Source organism: Hyaena hyaena, unplaced genomic scaffold (assembly GCF_003009895.1).
Source record: "Hyaena hyaena isolate Hyena2069 unplaced genomic scaffold, ASM300989v1 scaffold_778, whole genome shotgun sequence".
In the NCBI taxonomy this organism is placed as follows: domain Eukaryota; kingdom Metazoa; phylum Chordata; class Mammalia; order Carnivora; family Hyaenidae; genus Hyaena; species Hyaena hyaena.
The window spans coordinates 200,383-221,381 of NW_024081411.1; the positions used below are offsets into that span (position 1 = coordinate 200,383).

At 41.4% G+C, this 20,999-nt stretch overlaps 1 non-coding gene across 1 annotated transcript; it reads left to right on the forward strand.

Annotated features, from left to right (window-relative positions):
- The first annotated feature begins 746 nt into the window (after window positions 1–746).
- Window positions 747–903, forward strand: LOC120221400. The gene has a single exon (XR_005525809.1). It is a non-coding gene; the product is annotated as a U1 spliceosomal RNA (small nuclear RNA).
- The last annotated feature ends 20,096 nt before the right edge of the window (window positions 904–20,999 follow it).

Here is a 20,999-nt window from a genome sequence, read left to right on the forward strand (position 1 = left end):
CCACACACCCCTAAGAGACCATTTTTTTTTTCTGCAAAGCTTATTTTGCAAGCTGCGTCACTGGATGTACTCTTTCCTTCCACCTTTAAATAATAGCAGTTTATAGGAAAATTCTATAAAATGATGCTGTAGAGGTACTATGAATTGAATAAATGAGGAGATTCAGTGACTGCACAAATGGCAGGGGAAGGAATCTAGAAGCAAAGACAGTGAAGAAAGATATGCACGTGCCCTGTGCTGAAGAGTGGTAATACAGGGAACTGGGGCACAGGACACCGGGGAATGGGAAGAAAAGGTTTTCAAACCCAAAGAGGTGAAATTAGAAGGTCCAGGAGAGCAAGAAGTGAAAGAAACCTGCAACTAGTCTTGTTCTAACACCTAACCAGGATTTGCCTATATTAAAGGGCATCCTTTACCAGACGGTAATCTCAAGTGATTGGTCATGAGCATATCCATCTTGGTTAGACACTGGATATAAGTAATTTAATTAATAGTCCCTAAGAATCTACCTTGTATGTGTCTGGCTCTCAACTAGGCACCAGAGTGGAGATGCAAACAAGAGATACCAGAGACTGCCTGCATGATGCTAACAGTTTAATTAGACACACATTAAATCAATAATCGTTAAGGAGCTGATTATATTTATAAATATTATAAGTTCTGTTTAAAAACAGCATGTGCGCACGTGCGCGCGCGTACACACACACACACACACACACACACACACACACACACACACACAGGATATACTTACCTGGGAGGGGAGATGCCGGTGATCATGAAGGTGATTTTCCCAAGGCAAGTCATACGCTGCACTCCTGATGTGCTGACCCCTGCGATTTCCCCAAATGTAGGAAATTTGGAGCTGGTGGGGAGGTGGGACTGAGTTCATGCTTTCTCACATTTTGTTCTGGCCAGAGAAAGAAAGTTCCATTTTCTGTTTAGGTGTGGGTTTTCTTTTTAAGCCTGAGCCCTTGTTGGGTCATTTTTGAAGGAAACAAATCTGTCTCAGAAGATTAAAAACAAAAAGAAAATCAAACACAGGATATTATGAAAGCACATCACAGGGGGAGCCTAAGTGGTTCCATTAGTTCAGCGTCTGATACTTGATTTCCACTCAGGCCACGGTCTCAGGGTTGATAGGTTCGAGTCCCACATAGGGCTCCACAGCGCAGAGCCTGCTTGGGATTCTCTCTCTCTCCCTCTCTCTCTGTCCCTACCCTGCTCATGGGTGCTTGCTCTCTCCTCCCCTCCTCCCAAATAAATAAATAAAACATCAAAAAAAAAATAAAGAAAGCATATCACAGACAGGTGTTGTTTTGGCTGGTCAAAAATCTGAAAGAAAACCCTCCCAAGGAAGTGAATTTTCAAACTTACAAATGAGTAAGGCTTCGCACAGATTGCTCCCTCTGTCTGGAACTCCTCTTTTCTCTAAATATGGCTAAGGACATAAGGTGAGAGGAAGCCTAATGAAAGCAAATGTCAGTGAGCCTGAAGACAGTGACAGAGGAGAAAAGGGGCCTCAGGAGAGGGGTCAGGCAGGCCTTAGATGATTGTGTCAGAGATTCACCCACCACAGGAAGTTTGTACTTGATTTCCAGAACAAAGAGAAGGAACTTAAACATTTTAAGGTGAATCACATGCTTGGATTTGCACCGTAAAACGATGCCCTCTTTGGAGAATGGGGCACTGGGAGAAGAGCAGGTGAAAACCATCTCAGCAACTACTTTGCACCAAGAACCTGTTAGATGACAGGCAGTGCACTCTTGGTATTTTAATTCTCTTACGCTTTGTCACCATTGTGTGTGGCAGAGATTCAGGGCTGGTTTTATGGGCATGCTGCAAAGGGCCCCCCACTCAGCTCACTCAAAAATGTTCCTGAAACCCAGAAGGACTCTGTACCAGGGGTTTAAGGCCCCGGGGTGTCTGACTTGAAATTCCTAGGAAATTGTTTATGAGCTATATATTTTTTTATTTTTATTTTTTACTGTTTGTTTATTTTTGAGAGAGACAGAGAGAGACAGAGCATGAGTAGGAGAGGAGCAGAGAGAGAGGGAGACACAGAATCTGAAACAGGCTCCAGGTTCTGAGCTGTTAGAACAGAGCCCGACATGAGGCTCAAACCCACGAACTGTAAGATCATGACCTGAACCAAAATTGGATGCTTAAACAACTGGGCCACCCAGGCGCCCCAGTACATGGACTGTATTTTGTAAGAGAAGTTCAGAGGGAAAATGGAGCATGCAGAGGGCCTCAGAGCCTCAGCTCACACGAGGTCCTGCACCCTCAGGGTGTCTGCCTTGCTGGTTTGGGTTGTCAGCACCTGCTCCCAGGACCCTGGGCCCCACCAGACCTCCCCCATCTCTCCCAGCCCCGTGACCACTGACACTCTCCCACTGGGCCGTGACCCGTCAGTGCAGGCCTGGAAAGACTTGCACCCCCCATCATCCTTTGTCCTAGGCAGGGGCTGTCCCTCCTCTGGAGTGTCAGTTGGAGCTCAGGCACTTGGTGGCCGCTGTGCCTGCTCACTGCCTGGGGCTGGCAGCACCACAGGGGGTTTGGCGGGCAACCTGTCAAAGACAATCTTCTCACCTTCCCCAATCCAGGTACCCAGATATAAATGAGATTTAGAACTCCCTCTATGTCTGTTTATAAAATTCTGACATATAAATAGATGACAGATAGATATAGATCAATAGATGATAGAGAGATGACAGATAGATGATAGACAAATATAAATAGATAGAGTTCTAAATCTCAATTATGTCTCATAAGAAAATTGTGGGAACCAATTCATATGTGAACAACCTTGGGGATCTTTTAAATGAGGATGACCACATTAATAATAAACATATTGAACACTTTAAATGACCTAAATCTAAGCTCATTGCATACATGATCTCTATTTGCTATTTATATTAGTCTTATAACTAACCTTAAAATCTGTTACCTCCATTTGGCAGATAAAGGATCAAGTCCTAGAGAGTTAAGTAACTTGCCTGAGACAACACAGCTTCATTTGCAGAAATAAGATTTAACGCCAATCTAGCTAAATTCCAGGCCACATCTCATAACCGGCCCGGGCACCAGTTCTAATCGGTCCAGCCTGCCCTTTTAACCAGTCAGGAAGACCAAAGGCAGAGAGCCTAGAAATTATCCTACAGGTCTTATAGGGTAATAATTGGACAATCAATACTAGAATCCTGTCTGCTTCTTAATGCAAAACCCTTTGCTTTATAAATGATAACATCCCCAAGCCCTGCATAGCCATTAACCTCAGGTTTACCTGAGAGCATTTCTGCTAACAGGCGTTAAGGACCTACTTTGTCTGTGTCCACAGCTAGCGGAGGTGTAAGTTGGAGCCCCTCTTCAGTAGTTCACCTCAGGAGAAATGAGGGCTGGAGGTAAACCAGCCAGTGTGTGGCACTTCCCAGAGTGCTCTGGGTCCAGAGTGGTTCCCCTGATGAGTGGGACAGCTGGGCTCTCCAGCACTGCCCTAACCCAGAAAGTAATGTGTTTTTTTATTGTCTTTTTGTTTTGTTTTGTTTTTCTTTCTGTTTGTATTTTTTCTCTCTTGCTCTGGATGAGTGTGATATAGCTTTCCTTTCAAGGGCCATGTTGAGTTGAGTACCCTAACGAGGAGCCTTGAACTCCCATGCCCTCATTTTGACCCTGCCTCCATGTAAACAAGCAAGAATAAACACAAAGCAAGCAAACATACAAACAATACGAAGAATATAGATCAGTCCTCGTGGACCTATAATAACGTCCTGAAAGGCTTCATGGATAAACCAACTCAACTAGTAATAATCTTATTCATTCATACATTCATTGATTTTTATTTATTTCTTTATTTTTATTTTTTATTTTTTTATTTTTCTTTTTTTTTTACAAATAGTTTATTGTCAAATTAGTTTCCACATAACACCCAGCGTTCATCCCCACAAGTGTCCTCCTCCATGCCCATCCCCCCTTCCCCCCACATCCATCAGTCCTCAGTTTTTGTCAGCATTCAAGAGTCTCTCATGGTTTGCCTCTCCCTTTCCCCCACCATTTCCGCCCTTCTTCTCCCCCTTGTTCCTCGGTCAAGTTCCTCCTAATCCTCCTATACGTGCAAACATATGGTATTTGTCCTTCTCTGCCTGACTTATTTCGCTCAGCATAACATCCTCAAGGTCCATCCATGTTGCTACACATGGCCAGATTTCATTCGTTCTCATTGCCATGTAGTATTCCATGGTATAGATAAACCACATCTTCTTGATCCATTCATCTGTTGATGGACACTTAGGCTCTTTCCATGTTTTAGCTATTTGGGAGAGTGCTGCTATGAACATTGGGGTACATGTGCTCCTATGCCTCAGCATTTCTGTATCCCTTGGGTAAATTCCTAGCAGTGCTATTGCTGGGTCATAAGGGAGTTCTATTGTTAGTTTCCTGAGGAACCTCCACACTGTTTTCCAGAGGGGCTGTACCAGTTTACATTCCCACCAACAGTGTAGGAGGGTGCCCGTTTCTCCACATCCTCGCCAGCATCTAGAGTTCTCTGATTTGCTCATTTTAGCCACTCTGACTGGCGTGAGGTGGTATCTCAGTGTGGTTTTGATTTGTATTTCCCTGATGAGGAGGGATGCTGAGCATCGTTTCATGTGTCTGTTGGCCATCTGGATGTCCTCTTTGGAGAAGTGTCTGTTCATGTCTTCTGCCCATTTCTTCACTGGGTTGTTTGTTTTTCGGGCGTGTAGTTTGGTGAGTTCCTTATAGATTCTGGATATTAACCCTTTATCTGATATGTCATTTGCAACTATCTTTTCCCATTCCGTTGGTTGCCTATTAATTTTCTGGGTTGTTTCCTTGGCTGTGCAGAAGCTTTTAATCTTGATGAGGTCCCAACAGTTTATTTTTGCTCTTGATTCCCTTGCTTTTGGGGATGTGTCAAGTAAGAAGTTGCTGCGGTGGAGGTCAAGGAGGTTGTTTCCTGCTTTCTCCTCTAGGGTGTTGATAGTTTCCTGTCTCACGTTCAGGTCCTTTATCCATTTTGAGTTGATTTTTGTGCATGGTGTGAGAAAATGATCTAGTTTCATTCTTCTGCATGTTGCTGTCCAGTTCTCCCAACACCATCTGTTAAAAAGGCTGTCTTTTTTCCATTGGATATTCTTTCCTGCTTTGTCAAAGATCAGTTGGCTGTATACTTTTGGGTCCACTTCTGAGTTCTCAATTCTGTTCCATTGGTCTATGTGTCTGTTTTTGTGCCAATACCATACTGTCTTGAGGATGACAGCTTTGTAGTAGAGGCTGAAGTCTGGGATGGTGATACCTCCCGTTTTGGTTTTATTTTTCAGTATTACTTTGGCTATTCGGGGTCTTTTGTGGTTCCATACAAATTTTTGGATAGTTTGTTCTAGTTTTGAGAAGTATGCTGGTGCAATTTTGATTGGAATTGCATTGAATGTGTAGAGTGCTTTAGGTAGTAATGACATCTTAACTATATTTATTCTTCCTATCCATGAGCATGGAATGTTTTTCCATTTCTTTGTGTCTTCTTCAATTTCCTTCATAAGTTTTCTATAGTTTTCATCATACAGATCTCTTGTATCCTTGGTTAGGTTTATTCCGAGGTATTTTATGGTTTTTTGTGCAATTGTGAATGGGATCAGTTTCTTGATTTCTCTTTCTGTTGCTTCATTATTGGTGTATAAAAATGCAACCGATTTCTGTACGTTGATTTTGTACCCTGCAACTTGGCTGAATTCTTGGATCAGTTCTAGTAGGCTTCTGGTGGAGTCTGTCGGGTTTTCTATGTAGAGTATCATGTCATCTGCGAAGAGTGAAAGTTTGACTTCCTCTTTGCCAATTCTGATGCCTTTGATTTCCTTTTGTTGTCTGATGGCTGATGCTAGGACTTCCAGCACTATGTTAAACAACAGTGGTGAGAGTGGACATCCCTGTCGTGTTCCTGATCTCAGGGGGAAAGCTCTCAGTTTTTCCCCGTTGAGGATGATGTTAGCTGAAGGCTTCTCATAGATGGCTTTGATGATGTTTAAGTAGGTTCCTTCTATCCCAACTTTCTCGAGAGTCTTTATTAAGAAGGGATGCTGTATTTTGTCAAATGCTTTTTCTGCATCTATTGACAGGATCATATGGTTTTTATCTTTTCTTTTATTGATATGATGGATCACATTGATTGATTTGCGAATGTTGAACCAGCCCTGTAACCCAGGAATGAATCCCACTTGATCTTGGTGGATGATTCTTTTGATATGCTGCTGGATTCGATTTGCAAGGATCTTGTTGAGAATTTTTGCATCCGTATTCATCAAGGATATTGGCCTATAGTTCTCTTTTTTTGCTGGATCTCTGTCTGGCTTGGGAATCAGAGTGATGCTGGCTTCATAAAATGAGTCCGGGAGTTTTCCTTCGACTTCTATTTTTTGGAATAGCTTGAGAAGAATTGGGATTAATTCTGTTTTAAATGTCTGGTAGAATTCCCCAGGGAAACCATCAGGTCCAGGGCTCTTATTTGTTGGGAGATTTTTGATCACTGATTCGATTTCTTCACTCGTTATGGGTCTGTTCAGGTTTTCTATTTCTTCCCGTGTGAATTTTGGTAGTGAGTGTGTGTTTAGGAATTTGTCCATTTCTTCTAAGTTGTCCAATTTGTTGGCATATAATTTTTCATAGTATTCCCTGATAATTGCTTGTATTTCTGAGGGGTTGGTTGTAATAAGTCCATTTTCATTCATAATTTTGTCTATTTGGGTGCTCTCTCTTTTCTTTTTGATAAGCCTGGCTAGAGGTTTGTCAATTTTGTTTACTTTTTCAAAAAACCAACTCTTGGTTTCATTGATCTGTTCAATTGTTTCTTTGGTCTCTATGTTGTTTATTTCTGCTCTAATTTTTACTATTTCTCTTCTTCTACTGGGTTTAGGGCGTTCTTGTTGCTCTGCCTCTAGCTCCTTTAGGTGAGCTGTTAGATTTTGGACTTGTGCTTTTTCTAATCTCTTGAAATAGGCCTGGAGAGCAATGTACTTTCCTCTTAGGACTGCCTTGGCCGCATCCCATAGATTTTGAATTGTTGTGTTTTCATTTTCATTTGTTTCCATATATTTTTTAATTTCCTCTCTAATTGCCTGATTGGCCCATTCATTCTTTAGAAGGGTGTTCTTTAACCTCCATGTTTTTGGCGGTTTTCCAGACTTCTTCCTGTAATTGATTTCAAGTTTCAAAGCATTGTGATCTGACAGTGTGCATGGTATGATCTCTATTCTTTTATATTTATTGAGGGCTGCTTTATGTCCCAGTATGTGATCTATCTTGGAGAATGTGCCATGCGCACTTGAGAAGAAAGTAAATTCCCTGGCCTCAGGATGTAAAGTTCTAAATATATCCGTCAGATCCATCTGGTCCAATGTGTCTTTCAAGTCCATTATTTCTTTAGTGATTTTCTGTCTGGTTGACCTATCCATTGCTGTAAGCGGAGTATTAAAGTCCCCTGCTATTAGCACATTCTTATCTATAAGCTTGTTTCTGTTTGTGATTAATTGTTTTAGATATTTAGGTGCTCCCATATTCGGTGCGTAGACATTTATGATTGTTAGTTCTTCCTGATGGATGGACCCTGTAATTATTATGTAGTGCCCTTCTTCATCTCTTGTGATTGTCTTTAATTTAAAGTCCAGTTTGTCTGATATAAGTATCGCTACTCCGGCTTTCTTTTGATTTCCTGTAGCATGATATATATTTCTCCATCCCCTTACTTTTAATCTGAAGGTATCTTCCCGTCTAAAATGAGTTTCTTGTAGACAGCATATTGATGGATTTTGTTTCTTAATCCATTCTGCTACCCTATGTCTTTTGATTGGAGCATTCAGCCCATTTACATTCAGTGTTATTATTGAAATATGTGGGTTTAGAGTCTTTGTATCTTTTGTAGGGTTCATGTTTGTGGTGGTGTCTCTGGTATCTTTGTTCCTTGCAACCTTTCCTTCAGAGCATCCCCCTCAGGATTTCTTGTAGGGCTGGCTTCGTGGTGACAAATTCTTTCAATTTCTGTTTATTTGGAAAGGTTTTTATCTCTCCTTCTATTTTGAATGACACGCTAGCTGGATAGAGGATTCCTGGCTGCATATTTTTACTGTTCATCACATTGACGATCTCCTGCCATTCCTTTCTGGCCTGCCAAGTTTCAGTAGATAGGTCTGTCACCACTCTGATAGGTTTCCCTTTGTATGTTAGGGCCCTTTTCTCCCTAGCTGCTTTCAAAATTCTCTCTTTGTCCTTGTATTTTGCCATTTTTACTATGATATGTCATGCAGAAGATCGATTCAAGTTACATCTGAGGGGAGTCCTCTGAGCCTCTTGTATTTCCACATTTACTTCCTTCTCCAGGTCGGGGAAGTTCTCTGCTATAATTTGTTCCAGGACTCCTTCCATTCATTGATTTTTAAAAAATGTATTTATTGCCTTTCTACTAGGTACCACACCCTGTTCTGGATGTGGAGGATTATAGCGGGGAATAGAGTAGAAAATGTAATGCTTTCCTGGATCTGATATTCTGGGTGGGAGGTGACATGATAACTAAATATATAATATATTGAATGGTGATCAATGCTATGGAGGAAAGTAAGCAGGTAAGTGCAGAAAGGAATACTGTGGAACATAGCAAAGTGCTATTTTTATTTTATTTCTGTTAATTTTTTTCATTTGAAAGAGAGAGAAAAAGAGAGCAGGAGAGAGGGGCAGAAGGAGAGAGAATCTCTGCTGAGCACGGAGCCTGACACAGAGCTCAATCCCATGACCCTGGGATTATGACCTGAGCCAAAATCAAGAGTCAACCACTCAGACAACCAAGCCACCCTGATGCCCCTAGAGTGTTATTTTAATAGGGTATCAGGGAAAGCTTACCTCTCTGATATATTTGGGCAGAAGACTGAAAGCAATGAGGGCTGAGCTACATACTCACCTGAGGGAAAACAATTCCAGGAAGCATCCCAGCAAGTACAAAAGCTATGAGGTAAAACTCACTTATCATGGGTGAGGAAGCCTAAGGAAGCCAGTGAGACTGGTGCAGAGTGAGCAGGTGCAGGGGATGAATAAGGCCAGAAAGGTGATGACAGCAGGGCAGGACATCACCTAAAGCTTTACAGGCCAAGGCAAAGACTTGGCCTGTATCTTTTTTTAAATTTTTAACATTTATTCATTTTTTGAGAGACAGAGGGAAAGCACAACCAGGAGAGGGTCAGAGAAAGAGGGAGAGACAGGATTGGAAGCAGGCTCCAGGCTCTGAGCTGTCACACAGAGCCTGATGCAGGGCTCGAACCCACCAACTGCAAGACTATGACCTGAGCCAAAGTTGGACGCTTAACCAACTAAGCCAGCCAGGCCCCCGCCTATATCTTTGAGATGAGAAACCACCAGAGGGTTTTGAACACAATGGTCATGTGATCTGAATAGATTTCACTCTGGCCTCTGTGTTGCTAAGAGATTGAACCAGGGTGGGAGGGGTGAAGACAGAAACATGGTATCCAGTTGAGAAGTGATGGGGATGATCCACGTGAGAGCTGATGGAAGACTTGAAAGGGAGGTATGTTTGGCGTCTGTTTGAAGATAGAGCCCATAGGATTTTCTCTGAGGGTTGGCTGTGAGGAGTAGGAGGAAAAAGATGATTTCCTGAGTTTTGTCCTGAGCCCTCAGCTGTGATGGGGAATAGAATGTGAGAGCTCAGGGTCGGACGTGTTCAGTGTGAGGTGCCTATTAGAGATCAAAAAGGAGATGTTGAGTAGACAAGCTTATATATAGTCTGTGGTTCAGGAGGGATGTCCTGGCTAGGAATAAAAATTTGTAGTTTTTAGCATATTGATTGCATTTAAAGCTATACCACTGAATAAAATCACATAGGAAGAAATGTACTCAGAAAAAACAACCCATAATTAAAATGTGAATAACATGATATATATATATATATTATATACATTAGGATATATATATATATATTATATACATTAGGATATATATATGTAATATAAATAATATATACATTATAACATATATAACACATATGTTAGTTTAAAGAATCTTATAATAACTCTGCAAGATAGAAAGTATTCATCTCATTTCACAAATGGGAAATGCAGGAAGACAAATTGGCTTACTTAAATTGATTTAGGTAGCAAATGACAAAAGGGGACTCTGATCCAAGACTCTGCTTCCCTGAGCACAACTGTGTTGATTACTGTAAGCTCTGACACCACAGTTTTTCCTAAGTGTAAGTTCTTTTCTTGCCCGAGATTGGAAGTATTCTTAGGCACCAGGCCCCCAAGTGCAAAGCCTGTGAGAGAGGCTGCTGAAGGATAATGATCATTGTTTTAACATCCTTAACCCTCTTTACTGGCAGAACCCTCTTCACATTCAGTCTCCCGCCTTGCCAAGTATCCAGGAGGGATCTCAGGAAAGGAGGCCACCGAAATTAAATGATTTTGTTGCAGAAGCAAAGGACCACAGAGTTTTATGCACATCCTGAACCTGAATGTTCCTAAAGTTTATAGCTGATGCAGAAAGGATAGGCTTGCCCTAGAGGCTGCTGTGAGCAGTGGGGTGCAGGGCTGGTAGGAGAATTCATCTGACTCCCCGGGGGGGCTATGGCCCTGTGCAGTGATGCAGCCTCCAGCTCCACCTCCCCTGGGGCGGCTCCCTCTGCTTCTTAATCTGGACAGCCTTATGGGATTCCCATGTTTGGTTAATTGTAACTGCCTCTCACTCTTTCCTGAATGCGCCAGTTTTTACGGTGTTCACAGCTGTTAATTAATGTAGACCTCTCTTCCTGAACAGCCGCTGGCGTCTTTAGTGAAGTTATGGATTTTCTTTCTCAGCTGCTCTGGAGTCACCCTGAGGCTATTAATTTGGGCTATTAGCCGTGGGTGATTTCAAAATCCATGTTGATAATGCTGGGGCTGTGGTGGCTGCTGCTACATGGGCTATAAGTAAACAAGCAACAGCCTCCTCTGTTATTTCTGCAGCAGCCAGAGTGTTCTGAGATACTTTCCGGGAGTGAAGCTGGTCAGGTCACTGCAATAGGAATCCTGTTCCATGGATAATACATTAATAATATTTTATGGCTAATAATACTAATTGACATTGACTAATAATTTATTTTTATCAATAATTTTAATAAACAAAGATGATAGCTGTTACTATGATAATTCACTCATTAGGTAACTACTCCTTGCAAAGGATTGTATTAACCAATATTTTTTTTTTCATCCAAATCCTCATACTGCTTCCATAAGAGTTTATCAGCACCACCAGTTTGCAGATGAGAAATCTGGATTATGCAATTTGTCCCAACACTTACTGAGTGGCCAGAGCTCGAAAGTGCGTTTAAGTCCCAAGCCAGCACTCTTGGGTTTAAACATTAGTCCTACAGACTGGCTGCTTCCCAAGTACTTGAAGGCACTTTGAAGGCACTTTGTTAACACACAGATTAGCAAACTCCCCTCTACACTCAGTCAGGACCTCTGTGGCAGACCCCCAAATCTACAGTAGTAACAAGGGCTCCAACAATAGTCAGATGTGCTCATCTGGTATGGCTTTTGGCCAACACATTATACAAGTGTGGGCTCTTGACCCAGACTGCTTGACTGTGAATCCCAAATTTATCACTTATTTGTTTGACAAAGTTACTTAATCTGAACTATGTCTCAGTTTTTTTTATTTTTAAATGTTTGTTTATTTTTGAGATAGAGACAGAGAGAGAGAGAGAGAGAGAAAGAATCCAAAGCAGGCTCCAAAATCTGAGCTATCAGCACAGAGCCCAATGTGGAGATTGAACTCATAAACTGTAGATCAGGAACTAACTCAAAGTCAGACATTTATCCAACTGAAACACCCAGGCACCCTCTGTTTGTTTGTTTTTTAGTTTCTTCATTTTTTAAAGAAAGGATACTAATAGTACATACATTAACATGTTGTTCAATACCCATGTTTTGAACATTTACTGTATATCAGGCTGAATGTGGTCAAGATGAGGTGTATTAACACATATGGTTTTTTGACAGTGCCAGACACACAGTAAGTGTGTTTTATCATCAATACACTAGTCTCTAGTACTGTGGATCAGAGACCACAGCTGCCTATGAGCTCAAAGAAAATGACCCTGTATTTTTAATTCTTAAAGATAAAACTATAGGCTAAGTGTGGGCAAAGTAGATGTTTCTCACCTTGATAACTGAGAAGGATTTGCAATCCAGGGACCTGAGTCAGAACTTTATTGTGGCTCTTTCTATCCTGTGACTATACTAAAGTCAGTCACATAACACTTTTTAAGTCAGTTGTAAAATGGGTAAAATAGCACTTACCATGCACTACTGTGAAGGGACAATGTACATCATAGTGCCTATCCTGATCTTGATGGTGGCAAAAGGTGGCACATGAACAATCGCTGACTTCCAGAAACACTATAAAGGGCTCCCCCTATGGTAAACCTGGGTCTCCCCTCCATGGCAGCCCGCTCCACTGCCTCTGGAATCCAGCAGGAAGAATTTATTATTTGGGGTTAAGGTGTTATTTCAGATTCGACTGTAAATAAAGCATATATTTTTACACAGGAGTGCCTCGACACTGAGAAGAGCCAATAATCAGATATGGGTTGCTGGAAGGATCAGACATAGACTCCACCTGATCTAGTTAACATTATAGAGGAATAACAGTATAGACAACATACACAGCAGAATAGGCCTAAACATGCTCCAATGGGGGTCACTCAATAAATAAACCTGCTGAAAGGTTTTTTATTTTATAGTTTTTTTTTTTTTTTTTTGAGAGAGAGATCATGGGCGGGGGTGGGGAAAAGAGGGAGGGGGACAGAGGATCCAAAGCAGGCTCTGTGCTGACGGCAGTGAGCCCAATGAGGGGCTAGAGCCCAATGAGGGACTCGAACCCATGAACCTGGGGCTCGAACCCATGTACTAGGAGATCATGACCTGAGCTAAACTCAGAGGCTGGAACTAACTGAACTACCCAGGCTCTCCCTGCTGAAAGTTCTTAAAGCAGTAAGTTAAATGTCCCACTTTTCCCCTTCTTTGCTTTTTGAAGTTATCATTTATATGCTTTTTTGCTTATTCAAAAGAGTCTACATTTTAAGTGCTTGTGTTTTTCCTTCTGGTTTTTGTTTTCAAGCTGGTGCGTCTGGTGTGGTGTTGACAAGTGAGACTAGAAAATCTAAAAGGAGGGAGTCAAAACCACCTCTAAGCTCTCCACACACAGATATCAGCCTGTTTCCCTCTGATTAGTTTCTATGATTGCATAATCTTTGTTATGTCAAGGTCTTTCTGATGTATAATGTTGCTTTCTTCTTTTTTCACATATTTGTATCATAAGCTTTCCTCATCTTTGCAAATTATTTAAATACATCATTTTATTGACAGTCACAGGGTAGATGTGTCATAATCAACTCAAACAACCTACTATTGTTTGACATTTCAGTAGTTTCAAATTTATACTGTTTGTAAAAATGGTTGCATTGGACATGATAACGTGTAAATCTTTGTCCTCATCTGCATTTCTAAATATAATATTTACTTAGGAAATTTTTCTCAAAACAGGGCTCTAAGGTCCGTTTGTTTAAGGCTACTGATACCCCAACCTACTTTCCAAGAAGGTGGCTCCAATCTCTGTTCCCACCAGCAGTAAATTAAAGTGTCCAATTAATAAAAACTTCCAGGAAGCAATCTTTTTACAAATGGTGAAAAGGTGGAGAGTATCATAAAATTCGAAGTAGCAAAAATGAAGTTAACCCAGCTTTACTATATATTTATTTGATTATTAATCACTTGCATTAACCAGTCTAATTTTAATCCCATCCACAAGACTTGGGACAGAAATAAATGACGGAGAATCAGACTAGAATAACCTAAGTTTACAAAATTGTAGGATATCCAACCAACCTGGTTTTTTTTTTTTTTTTTTTTTGGATTCCCTGCTTCTCCCCCCAGTCTCTATTCTATTCAGTTACCACAATTATTTATTAAACACCTACTAGAATTACCTTTTGATTCAATAAGTAATTTCTGGAATCTTATTATGACACCAACCAGATTTTAAACCATCACCGGAGCAAATAAGGCAAACATGTCCTCAAGGAGCTTCCATCTAATTGAACAAATAAATATGTTTGATAAATCTTAGGTGAGATAAAGACAGAATGCCAATTCTCTGTGGGGCACGAAGGATGGCTAGTAATGGATGAGCTGCAATTTAGATAGGAAGAAGGAACAGTACCTACGGAGAACTTGCAGAAGGGAAGCAGGTGACCTACTTGAGGAAATGAGAGAATCCTGGCGTGGCTATTGCACTGGGGGCAAGGATGGTGCAGACAGAGTCCCAGGCTCAGATGAAGAGGACATGGGCATAGGTCACACTTTGAAGGCCATTTAAAACTCAACATTTTGGCTCAAACACAGAATACAACGGGATGCTTGAAGTATTTTGAGAGGGATGAAATGACCATCTTTGAATTTCAAAAGGCATCGCCAGCTTCTGTTTAGAGAATAAATCGAAGACAGGAAAGACTGCAGAAATAGTGGTCCTTTGCCAGGTTCCTGCAATCCAGGAGAGAGATGATGATGGTCTGGACCCCAGGAGGCAGCAGCAATGATGGAGAGAGATGGGCGAGCTTAATATTAGTAATCGTAGTAGCAAAGCTTTTTGCTATTAAATCCCTCACACAGCTACTGAAAAATCTTCCTTCTTGCCCCTTCTTCCTCCCTCAGTGAGGATAAAGGATTGCTGATCACCATTCATTCCATAAGATCTTTGTCCATGTTAGATCTACATTATAAAATTTCTCTTGCTTTTTTCTTTTCCTCGGGTCACATAATTGCATTTCCTTTTATCTTCACTCTCAGGGTATACCAGTTCTAATTCTTTAAACTGGTGTGTGTGTGTGTGTGTGTGTGTGTGTGTGTGTGTGTGTGTGTGTGTGTGTTTAATTCTTTAAGGGGATGGTGGAAGGAAAGCCTCAAACTTTAAAAGGTGCATGTGAATTTGTTATTTTCCTATTATGCAAGGGACACTTGTACACTATTTTCTTTGGTTATCATAGAAACTCTGTGCATGTTTACTAACCTAGTCATGAAATCCTAGAATTTTATAGTTTATAAAGCAATAATTTTGTTCTGTTTGCTTCAGTGTGATGAAAATGTGATAGGACAGGACAAAGTTTCCCGCAAATGCATTTCTTTTAAGGCATGAATACAGGACTTACCTCTTTTGCCCAAGGTGGGAAGCTCAGAATGGTCACTTCTCTGGGATGTATCCAGTTATTGCTCTGGGTGTAGAAACAATCCTGATTCCTCAGACACTCCCACCGACTTGATCTTCAATTGTTTTGCCCCATTTCTGCTGACCATCTCATCTCATAGAGAGAGAGAAGTAAGGATTAAGGAGATACTGTGTGTGGCTTTATATAGCTCCTCAGAATAATAGGGCTATATATATTCAATGCATTATGAATCTGATTGTATTTGTATTCATGATTTTTGCAAACATTGACTTAGCCCCAGAAGCTTCTTATTTTCTAATTTGGCATGAGGAGAGGAACCCAGTATCAACCCTCCTAGCAAGATATTTTTGTTACATCAAGAGAAACAGGAGGCAGGCAGGTGGCCTTCATTCATGGTTTACCTTCCGAACAGTCAATTCCTTTCTCTTTTATCAAGTGGTCAATCTCTGAATCCTTTCTCTCATCTCATGCAGCCATAGCCCTACCTCTAAATGACTTCACAAAATGATTATGTGCCCCTTAGTCACTGCTTTTTACCCTTTTATGATCTCCACCCAACAGCTATGTTTGCTTCTCTGTTAACTGTATGCTGTTTTTAGGAATTAAGAGAGAAGAATACCACAGGAAAATTAAAGAGAGTGATATATTTTCTGCTATTTGCCTCATGGCCTTGTACATCGATCTCTCATTGAAGGCTTCTGTATTGTATTTGATGTTGCCCGTTATGTTACTTTTGATGGAAGTGCCAGGCTGAGAGTGACATTTTGCCGAAGTGTGTCAGGCAGTGCAGAGTAGCAAGAGGTTGCTTCCATTAATTTGTGAAGACACCTCAACCCTGACCTTTCATTGTTTTTACAGTCCTCAGCCCTATCTCCCGTGATTTAAAACCATGATGAGATGCGTCCACATTCAAGGTGGTTTTGTCAGCCTCAAGGAGTACCCACACAAGTCTCACATTCCTTTTTCTTTACTCTGCAGTCTTTTCAGTGCTGAGCTATACAGGACAATGGAGCAGGAGTCAGGTGGGTGTGGAAGGGGGTTTGAGAGATGAGCTTCTCCAATGTTCCTGCCTGGAGCATTATTTATACCTGTAATGATGAAGGCAGGCCAGAGCTCTACAAACCTGCAACCGCTGTATCACCTCCCATGACCTGCACTAAAGCCTGAACTCTGCTCATTCAGCCTCCCGGATGAAACTCCTATGTTTACTTATTTGTGATTTATAAAATTGTACCCTTGGCAAGCCGCTGGCTTTGGGGAGCGAGCATACAACTGAAACCAGCCAGTAAGTCCCATCAAGACCAGTATAGTAATCAGCAGCCTCTGTCAACACGAACTGACTTAATGATCCCACTTCATCCCTAGCAGCCTGGGGAGAGCTATTTACAAATATGGGGCCTCCTCTGGGTCCCAAGAGGAGGGGGTCAGGTTTTCTTCTCTTAGGACTTACATAAATTGTCTTAGAGCAATTCTGTATTCTTTGTCCTCCTGAGACTTGATTCCTGATAGCCAAGAGAGAAATTCCATTCCTCAGAAGTCTGGGGAAATCACAGAAAATTCAGTTTAATAGAGAGCCCCCTGTGCCTAGCCTGGGGTAGTGCATGGGGCAGGTGAACACTCTTGAACCCTTTATTGAATGATGGTCTTCTGTGTAAAGATAGAAATTATATCTCCTTTCGATCCTTGTCTCAAGGACATTAAAAGGGCAGTTCCCATGGCCTCTTTACCTGACAAGATGGGAACCAGCTCCAATCAGGCTGTTGGCTTTGCGAATGAAGGAAAATAGCAAAGAGCTTGCCAGAAAAAGGGTGGTTGGGGAATCTGTGACATTTTGAAAATGTGTCGTGCTGTGCTCTTTGTCTAAAAGACACTACACAAAAGCTGTCTGATGATAAGTCCTCTTTGTGCATAGTTTTCACTGACTTTCATTAGGGCTAAAGAATGGTAATGGACCTGGCTGCTTAGGCCTCCCTACCCTCAGCGCCCCCACCAGCCACAAACACATCTGTTCTCTTTTATTCTCCTTGTCAAAGGAGAGAATGAGAGGATCAAATATGTATTCATTTAGAATCAGGTACACAGTTAATTGAAATCTAGACTTTCTACTTTATTGACTTTGTGACTCTAGGCATTTCATTGACATATGTGCTGGGCATGATGATTAATGAGTGGTGGCTAGCTTTCTTTGGTATTATAATTATGGATGCTATATTCTCTGGGTCTCAGTTTCTTCATCTATAAAACAGGTTAAAATTTTACCAGGCAAGACTGGTGTAAAGGTTAACTGAAATAATGCATTATGACTCTGACATTCCCACAGCTACATGGCAAAGACCCCATCTCCTGTACCTTCATGAATCCCTCTGCCCTAATGATAGCTCTTTCCAACTTGATCATAGTTGTCTGTATACTTGTGACCACAACCATGAGACTAAGCTCTCGAGGGCAGGTATATTAGTCAGTTTGGGCTTCTCTAACAAAAATACATAGACTGGGTGCCTTCAACAATATTTATCTCTCACAGTTCTGGAGGCTGAAAACTCCAAGATCATGGTACCAGTAACTATGGTGTCTAGTAAGAGTCCACTTCCTGTTTCTGATAACCATGGTGTCATTATATCCTCACATGGCAGAGAGGAAAAGCTCAGCTCCCTTCAACTCCCTGTAAAAGTACTAATACCATTATGAGGGCTCTATCCTCATGACCTAATCTAAATGTAATTGCCCTCCAAAGGCCCCACTTCCAAATACCATCACATTGGGTATTAGGACTTCAACATATGAATTCAGGGGGAACAGCTATTCAGTGTATAGCAGCAGGGAAACCGGTTTCTAGATTGGACCCTCAGGGATCAACATGGTAATTAACAAGTATTCAAAATACATATTACATAGATGGATGGATGGGCGGATGGACAGATGGACAGATAGAAGAACCAATAAGTTTTCTGACACTTAATATAATCTGAATAAAAACAGTAATATCCTTCCTCCTAATATTGCCCCCAGCATACTCTATTAGTATGCTCCCTACAGTGCTTCTCAGATAAGGCTCAATTTCTAGTCTTCTCTTTTTCTTTCCTGTAGTCATCAGACCCAATATGTGTCTTATTCCTAATAGAGAGCTAATGGCAACTGGCTGTCTAGGTAAGGAAAAAAAAAAAAGCAGTCTCACAGTCATACTAGCACTAAATTGCTAATGACCAACACAGTTTAATATATTTTCCCATTTAGAGATATATGCATTTTAATCAGTAACAGTGCCTTAGCCAAAGGATGGGTTTACAAAGTCGCTTTTCAGGACTCAGCATTTATAAGCTGGAACTTTCCATAGTATCCAAAAGTTACCACCACCACCTACTCACCTATCCCACGACTTTTAAGTAAAAAGTTAGTTATGAACCAGAACACCCATGAATCTGCTTTATCCTTCCTTAGTCAAGAAGAAGCCTGTCACTCAGCTATAGTATACTCCCAACAACATGAAATATACACTCATGAAATGTATTTGGATGTTTTCCCATATAAAATGAGGGCTGGAAGGAAAGCTCTTTCTGTTTTTTTGTTTTTTTTTTTAATTTTTAAAATGTTTTATTTATTTCTGAGAGAGAGAGAGACAGCGTGAGCAGGGGAGGGTCAGAGAGAGAGGGAGACACAGAATCTGAAAGAGGCTCCAGGCTCTGAGCTAGCTGTCAGCATAGAGCCTGATGTGGGGCTTGAACCCACAAACCGTGAGATGATGACCTGAGCTGAAGTCGGACCCTTAACCGACTGAGACACCCAGGTGCCCCTCGTTTTTTTTTTTTCCCCTGCAACCAAATACGTGATCCTCTTCCAACCAGGGCCAGGCCCTGAGCAGCACCATCTCTACAACCATGAGTGTAGCCAGACCAGAATCAGACCACAAGGACTAACAATTAGAAGAGGACTTATAGGACATAGAGGTGGGATCACTGAAATCTAGACTTTCTTGGAAAGGGTTGGACATGGTGTCTCCTTCATCTGTGGAGCTAAAGAGGCTGCCTTTGTTCTGTAGTATTATCCCCTCAATAGACAAGTCTGGTCGTTTGCAGCCAGCCCTAGATGAGAGTTAAGACAAAAAGGCACTGTCCCATCAGCAGACATCTCAGCAAAATCCATGTAACAAATGGATGTTCTTGCTCCCACTGATGTTGAATAAGGGAAACAGAGTTTTACTTTTGTGATTGCTAAGCTGATTTGCCCAAGGTCACACATCTATTAAGGACAGAACAGCCCCATTTTCATGCCTTCAAAAATTATACACAAGACTTTTTAAATACTTTAAAAAAATTACATCTGATGACAACAAATTGATGTGGCAAGTAGGGCAAAGTTATCCCTTCCATTACACTGATAATGAAAAGGAGGATCATAGTAGCTTAGTTACATAGAATCTTCTAGAGGACATAGTGCAAGAACTCTGTTATACCAGCTCATACTCCACTGGGCTTTTTATGTTTTTGTATTTGCTTTGTTTTGCTGGCTATGTTTTTTTTTTTTTTTTTTTTTTTTTTTTATTAATTCCCTCTTTTTATTTCTTTTTTTTTTTTTTTTTTTTTTTTTTTTATAAAATGCCCTCTTATTCCCTTTTTGCAGCATGTATAGGAGATCAGCACAAGTCCTGAGTGGTCTCATCAGAACCTGTCCTTCCCTGCCAGAATTTAGCGGGTGACCTTGGGGATTCCAGGTAGTGGCTTTAGGCCTTGATTCTTCATCTTACATATGGGGAAAAGATGCACCATATGGTTTCTAGGAGACTTCCCTGGTGCCTTTAAAAACTACCACAATCTTTGTTTGTATTTCTTGTTGGGCAACGCCCCAGGAGCAAATTCACACACTCATACAGGGTCTGTCCACAGTCTTCTACTTTCCCCGAGGCCCATACCCACCTTTCTATTCTCAGTGGTGAGGAGGATGACTCACTATCACCATCACAATCCTGATCTCCTAATGCTAATTACCTTTATGTTTGCATTGGATGCTCACAAGCGTCCTGTCAAGAAAGCAGCACTAATGTCACTGTCTGTACCTGCAGGTCCTTTGGCATAATAATTTAGGATATGGGGCCTTGAGTGAGACAGACCTGGGACTGAGTCCAAGGTTCACTAAAATCTTAGCAGTGGCCTATAAATAGTAGAACTAGAGTAGTATGAATATTAGTATTCAGAAAGTGAGACCTGGGGAGATTAACTGCTCTTCACAGCAAGACAGGGCTCAGCTTGGTATAACAGGACTCCAGCACAGAGAGCCCTAACATCGAGGCAATGGGAAGAGGGAAGGGAGGGAGCATATTCAGTATTATAATAGTTATTAGATTCTAGTATAATTTAATATTTGCAAATATGCATTTTGTCTTTGTGACACATAAAAGAAGAAAAATTCTGCCAGGATGTTATGGCTTCTGGGGACACTTAGCACAAGCCAGATTTTGCAGGGAGAAGGGGTTTTCTATTGCTCAGATGCAGATGTAGGGTTTCAAAACTGAGAAATCCAAGTGTAGCTTTGGCACAGTGAGATCTGTGCCAGTCACTTACCGCTCATGGCTTCAGTCCCCTCCCTTTTGAAATGAAAATGTGTCTTTCTGTGGAACAGAGCAAGGGGAGGAAGATGGGGGTCCGAGGGAAAGGGCCAGGCAGTGGTAGGGCCTGCTGACTTGTCTCTCCTCCCCAGCCACATTCCCCATCCAGCCCTCTCATGATCT